Source organism: Ovis canadensis, chromosome 1, assembly GCF_042477335.2.
Source record: "Ovis canadensis isolate MfBH-ARS-UI-01 breed Bighorn chromosome 1, ARS-UI_OviCan_v2, whole genome shotgun sequence".
Lineage (NCBI taxonomy): Eukaryota > Metazoa > Chordata > Mammalia > Artiodactyla > Bovidae > Ovis > Ovis canadensis.
Genome location: NC_091245.1, coordinates 111,370,064 through 111,377,232, shown reverse-complemented (window position 1 = coordinate 111,377,232; position 7,169 = coordinate 111,370,064). Strand labels below are relative to the sequence as shown.

Here is a 7,169-nt window from a genome sequence, read left to right as displayed (position 1 = left end):
TCCAGAACTATGTTGAATAGTAGCGGTGAAAGTGGACACCCTTGTCTTGCTCCTGACTTTAGGGGAAATGCTTTCAGTTTTTCACCATTGAGGATAATGTTTGCTGTGGGTTTGTCATATATAGCTTTTATTATGTTGAGGTATGTTCCTTCTATTCCTGCTTTCTGGAGAGTTTTTATCATAAATGAATGTTGAATTTTGTCAAAGGCCTTCTCTGCATCTATTGAGATAATCATATGGCTTTTATTTTTCAATTTGTTAATGTGGTGAATTACATTGATTGATTTGCAGATATTGAAGAATCCTTGCATCCCTGGGATAAAGCCCACTTGGTCATTGTGTATGATCTTTTTAATGTGTTGTTGGATTCTGATTGCTAGAATTTTGTTGAGGATTTTTGCATCTATGTTCATTAGTGATATTGGCCTGTAGTTTTCTTTTTTTGTGACATCTTTGTCAGGTTTTGGTATTAGGGTGATGGTGGCCTCATAGAACGAGTTTGGAAGTTTACCTTCCTCTGCAATTTTCTGGAAGAGTTTGAGGAGGATAGGTGTTAGCTCTTCTCGAAATTTTTGGTAGAATTCAGCTGTGAAGCCGTCTGGACCTGGGCTTTTGTTTGCTGGAAGATTTCTGATTACAGTTTCAATTTCCGTGCTTGTGATGGGTCTGTTAAGATTTTCTATTTCTTCCTGGTTCAGTTTTGGAAAATTGTACTTTTCTAAGAATTTGTCCATTTCTTCCACGTTGTCCATTTTATTGGCATACAACTGCTGATAGCAGTCTCTTATGATCCTTTGTATTTCTGTGTTGTCTGTTGTGATCTCTCCATTTTCATTTCTAATTTTATTGATTTGATTTTTCTCTCTTTGCTTCTTGATGAGTCTGGCTAATGGTTTGTCAATTTTATTTATCCTTTCAAAGAACCAGCTTTTGGCTTTGTTGATTTTTGCTATGGTCTCTTTTGTTTCTTTTGCATTTATTTCTGCCCTAATTTTTAAGATTTCTTTCCTTCTACTCACTCTGGGGTTCTCCAGTTCTTCCTTTTCTACTTGCTTTAGTTGTAGAGTTAGGTTATTTATTTGACTTTTTTCTTATTTCTTGAGGTATGCCTGTATTGCTATGAACTTTCCTCTTAGCACTGCTTTTATAATGTCCCACAGGTTTTGGGTTGTTGTGTTTTCATTTTCATTAGTTTCTATGCATATTTTGATTTCTTTTTTGATTTCTTCTGTGATTTGTTGGTTATTCAGAAGTGTGTTGTTCAACCTCCATATGTTGGAATTTTTAATAGTTTTTCTCCTGTAATTGAGGTCTAATCTTAATGCATTATGGTCAGAAAAGATGCTTGGAATGATTTCGATTTTTTTGAATTTATCAAGTTTAGATTTATGGCCCAGGATGTGATCTATCCTGGAGAAGGTTCCATGAGCACTTGAAAAAAAGGTGAAATTCATTGTTTTGGGGTGAATTGTCCTATAGATATCAATTAGGTCTAACTGATCTAATGTATCATTTAAAGTTTGCGTTTCTTTGTTAATTTTCTGTTTAGTTGATCTGTCCATAGGTGTGAGTGGGGTATTAAAGTCTCCCACTATTATTGTGTTATTGTTGATTTCCCCTTTCATACTTGTTAGCATTTGTCTGACATATTGTGGTGCTCCTATATTGGGTGCATATATATTTATAATTGTTATATCTTCTTCTTGGATTGTTCCTTTGATCATTATGTAGTGGCCTTCTTTGTCTCTTTTCACAGCCTTTGTTTTAAAGTCTATTTTATCGGATATGAGTATTGCCACTCCTGCTTTCTTTTGGTCTCTGTTTGCGTGGAATATCTTTTTCCAGCCCTTCACTTTCAGTCTGTATGTGTCCCTTGTTTTGAGGTGGGTCTCTTGTAAGCAGCATATAGAGGGGTCTTGTTTTTGTATCCATTCAGCCAGTCTTTGCCTTTTGGTTGGGGCGTTCAACCCATTTATGTTTAAGGTAATTATTGATAAGTATGATCCCATTACCATTTACTTTATTGTTTTGGGTTCGGGTTTATACACCCTTTTTGTGTTTCCTGTCTAGAGAATATCCTTTAGAATTTGTTGGAGAGCTGGTTTGGTGGTGCTGAATTCTCTCAGCTTTTGCTTGTCTGGAAAGCTTTTGATTTCTCCTTCATATTTGAATGAGGTCCTTGCTGGGTAGAGTAATCTGGGCTGTAGGTTATTTTCTTTCATCACTTTAAGTATGTCTTGCCATTCCCTCCTGGCCTGAAGAGTTTCTATTGAAAGATCAGCTGTTATCCTTATGGGAATCCCCTTGTGTGTTATTTGTTGTTTTTCCCTTGCTGCTTTTAATATTTGTTTTTTGTGTTTGATCTTTGTTAATTTGATTAATATGTGTCTTGGGGTGTTTCACCTTGGGTTTATCCTATTTGGAACTCTCTGTGTTTCTTGGACTTGGGTGATTATTTCCTTCCCCATTTTAGGGAAGTTTTCAACTATTATCTCCTCAAGGATTTTCTCATGATCTTTCTTTCTGTCTTCTTCTTCTGGGACTCCTATAATTCGAATGTTGGAGCGTTTCATATTGTCCTGGAGGTCTCTGAGATTGTCCTCATTTCTTTTAATTCATTTTTCTTGTTTCCTCTCTGATTCATTTATTTCTACCATTCTATCTTCTATTTCACTAATCCTATCTTCTGCCTCCGTTATTCTACTATTTGTTGCCTCCAGAGTGTTTCTGATCTCATTTATTGTGTTATTCATTATATTTTGACTCTTTTTTATTTCTTCCAGGTCCTTGTTAAACCTTTCTTGCATCTTCTCAATCCTTGTCTCTAGGCTATTTATCTGTGATTCCATTTTGATTTCAAGATTTTGGATCATTTTCACTATCAATATTCGGAATTCCTTCTCCAGTAGATTCCCTACTTCTTCCTCTTTTGTTTGGTTTGGTGGGCAGCTCTCCTGTTCCTTTACCTGCTGAGTATTCCTCTGTCTCTTCATCTTGGTTATATTGCTGCGTTTGGGGTGGCCTTTTTATATTCTGGTAATTTGTGGAGTTCTCTTTATTATGGAGCTTCCTCACTGTGGGCGCTGGGGGGAGTGGGGGGTGCACGGTTCTATCAGTGGCTTGTCAAGGTTTCCTGGTTAGGGAGGCTTGTGTTGGAGTTCTGGTGGGTGGAGCTGGGTTTCTTCTCTCTGGAGTGCAGTGGAGTGACCAGTAATGGGTTATGAGACATCAAAGGTTTTGGAATAATTTTGAGCTGCCTGTATATTGAAGCTCAGGGGAGTGTTCCTGTGTTGCTGGAGAATTTGCGTGGTATGTCTTGTTTTGGAACTTGTTGGCCCTTGGGTGGAGCTTGGTTTCGGTGTAGGTATGAAGGCATTTGATGAGCTCCTATTGCTTAATGTTCCCTGAATTCAAGAGTTCTCTAATGTTTTCAGGCTTTGGATTTAAGCCTCCTGCTTCTGGTTTTCAGTTTTATTTTTACAGTAGCCTCTAGACTTCTCCATCTATACAGCACCAATGATAAAACATCTAGGTTAAAGATGAAAAGTTTCTCCACATTGAGGGACACTCAGAGAGGTTCACTGAGTTACAAGGAGAAGAGAAGATGGAGGGGGTAGTTAGAGGTAACTGAAATGAGATGCGGTGAGATCAAAAGAGGAGAGAGCAAGCTAGCCAGTATTCACTTAAAAATATGGAACTCTTCACAAATTTGCGTGTCATCCTTGCACAGGGGCCATGCTAATCTTCTCTGTATCATTCCAATTTTAGTATATGTGCTGCCGAAGCCCCCTAAATAATCTGTGCTGCTTTCAGAGTTACTTTTTGTTATGGCACTCCTGTTTCATACTTCATTCTTTCCCAAATCCAAAATGATACTTTGTTATGTATCATATTTAAAGTTAAGACTAGAGAAAAAGTTGTGTGTGTGTGTGTGTGTGTGTGTGTGCTCATTCATTGGTGGACTTTCTTTTTTGGGTGACTGGGGAGCCAGTCATTAGGCTGGGGGATTCTCAAACAACACAATCTAAAGGGCTTTTAGACCTTTGGGACCTCAGGACCATGACTAGCTCCTTTTATTCTACTTTGATGAGTTTCTTTTAGAAAACTGCCCATTGTTTATGTAACGATTTTTGGCCTGGATGTAAAATACGTATCTGCCAACTATTCTGGTCAAACCATTATGCAAAAGATTGTTGGGGATGATAGTATTAACAGTTTTCAGGCTCTAGTTTCCACTGTGTGTGGTTCCCAGAGCCATGAAGGTGGGTTGGCATCTTTCTAGATTCTCCTGCGTAGACTTTTGGCTCTTCTAGTCTCCTTAGCTCCCTTCTCCTCCCTCATATATTCCAGGTTATGGTTTCCTTTGCCCAGATTCAGAATTTTTCACTGCTTTTTCCTTTTCCAGAAATGTTTAGAAATATTTTGCTTGCTAATAGCTTCCCTCTGTTCTCTTCACTGTTGTGAATTTAGCATCTTTCTAATATGGCCTTGGGATGCAGAGAGAGTAGATAAATATTTTTGCATAGCTGGCAATTTTTAACCAGAAAATCCTCTATTCCACCCCTCATTTTATATTTTAATGATTTTTTGCATTACATTTTTTTTTTAGTATTGGTAATACATGTACATATTACAAAATTCAAGAGGTGCGAAAGTGTACACAGGAAATTTATGTCTTCCTCCCATCCCTCTTCCTTAGGTATCCAGTTTCTTGTGTGTCTTTTAGAACTGTTCTACACAAACATATATTCTTTTTAATTAAAAAAATGCAAACAGATACACAAAAACATTGTTTTATACTTTTGTTTTGCATTTACCATTATCTTGGAGATCATTCCATATTGGCACAGCAAAGAACTTTTTAAAAATTATTTTTAATCCTCCCTCATGCTAGAAACCATCCAGATTCCAGCTAGCCTAAGACTAGGATTCATATCAAGGGTCTACAAGTGATATCAAGGCAAACATTTGACAATACATTTCTTGCTTGAAATTTGAACTCATTATTTCTAGCGAGCTACTGAAAACACACTTTTAAAGAGAAAGTACTGACTATATCCCAAACAAGAGGTTATTAACTGGAAATCTCCCTAGAATACTTACATCTCACCTTGGAAAAAGGTTCTTTGTGCTGGTGTTACTTTTATAACAACACAATCCTTGATCTGTTAGGTATCCTGAGTTGATGTGCAGTTGAGTGACAGAAGGAAGGAAGGGAAAAAATGTGTCTTTGGCTGCCAACATTTATTTTAAATCTTTATTACTGCATGTCATTTACATAAATTCCAGATATGAGCGGTTGTTAGGAGGGCATCAACAAAGAACCTCTTCTTTGCTAACCAGAACAATTGAAAGAAAAATCACTATTGAGTATATATCATATCAGTTTCAGAGTCAATTATGTTGATACTGTCACACTGGAACAAAGAAATAAACTAGAAATATGCGTAAAAGTTAAAAAATTCTGCAAAATGTTACACAAATGAATACATTGTAATTTATTTAACATTCCTTTATTGATCCACTTTTCTCTTTAATCTTTTGCTTTTATGAACAAAGCTACAATGAACTTCCTTTCATACACAATATTTCATACAGAAATGAATAAATCTGATAAATTCCTAGATGTGAAATTAATGGTAAATTGCCAGTTTTCTTGTGTGTGTGCTTCAGTTAATGCCAATAATGTATAAGACTGCCTATGTCCCCGCACCTTTAGCCATGGTGCCAGTTAAGATCCAATCATGAAGTGAAAGTGTTAGTTGCCTGGTTGTGTCAGACTTTGTGATCCTGTGGACTGTAGCCCACCAGGCTCCTCTGTCCATGGGATTCTTCAGGCAAGAATACTGGAGTTGGTTGCCATTTTCATGTTCAGAGGATCTTCCTGACCCAGGGATTGAACCCACATTGGCCAGAGTATTCGTTACCTCTGGGCCGTCAAGGAAGCTCAATTATATGCCATCCCAATTATTTAAACAGTTTTATGTGAAGAATTGTTAACTTTGTACAAAGTTGTGAAGAAGAGAATTAAGACAAGGAGAGAATACTAAATTATCACAGAAGTAGCAATTGCAGAAAGTAGCTGCCATCTCTAAGGCTGGAAGAACAGGTGAAGAGGTTGAAATAATTAAAACTTAGAAGCTTAAAGGAGGGAACCTCACAGTATTGAATACAGATCTCTTTGGAGGAGGATTTTATTTAGCTGGTACTGTGAACTTGGAGTAAGGACCTGGGGACCCGACCAAACTGCAACTGCTGCTGTTGCTGCTAAATCGCTTCAGTCGTGTCCGACTCTGTGCGACCCCACAGACAGCAGCCCACCAGGCTCCCCTGTCCCTGGGATTCTCTAGGCAAGAACACTGGAGTGGGTTGCCGTTTCCTTCTCCAATGCATGAAAGTGAAAAGTGAAAGTGAAGTCACTCAGTCGTGTCCGACTCGTAGCGACCCCATGGACTGCAGCCAATGAGGCACCTCTGTCCATGGGATTATCCAGGCAAGAGTACTGGAGTGGGGTGCCATTGCCTTCTCCAAAACTGCAACTGAGGGAGCACTAATTGGTTAGAGATGGTTCACTGAGAGAGAAAAGGTGAGGCAACTTTAAAAAAAATCTATTTTATTTTTAATTGGAGGATAATTGCTTTACAACGTTGTATTGGTTTCTGCCATACAACAGAAATCAGCCATAAGTGTACATATGTCTCCTCCCTCTTGAACCTCCCTTCTACCCTCTACGCAATCCTCCCCCTCTGCCTGTTAAGTCACTTCAAGTTGTGTCTGACTCTTTGGACTGTAGCCCACCAGTCTCCTCTGTCCAAGGGATTCTCCAGGCAAGAATACTGGAATGGGTTTCCATGCCCTCCTCCAGGGGATCTTCCTGACCTCAGAGATTGAATGTAGATCTCTTAGGTCTTTCCTGCCCTAGCAGAGTGGTTCTTTACCACTAATGCCACCTGGGAAGCCCCCATCCCACCCCTCTATCTTGTCACAGAGTACTGGGTTCAGCTCCCTGTGTTATACAGCAACTTCCCATTAGCTATATTTAAAGTGATGCAAAAATTAAAAATTGGATTCAACTACTGCAATGATTAAGCACTACTGCTGCAAGTGAAAAAAAGCTGCTGGGCCAACTGGCAGGAGCAGGAAGTCGAGAGGGCGGACAGTCTCTTCTG

The 7,169-nt window shown here is 38.6% G+C and overlaps 1 non-coding gene across 1 annotated transcript; it reads right to left on the bottom strand.

The window, feature by feature from the left end:
• Window positions 1-3,685: 3,685 nt before the first annotated feature.
• On the bottom strand, window positions 3,686-3,788 carry LOC138431302 (U6 spliceosomal RNA). The gene has a single exon (XR_011253613.1). It is a non-coding gene; the product is annotated as a U6 spliceosomal RNA (small nuclear RNA).
• Between the last annotated feature and the right edge of the window lie 3,381 nt (window positions 3,789-7,169).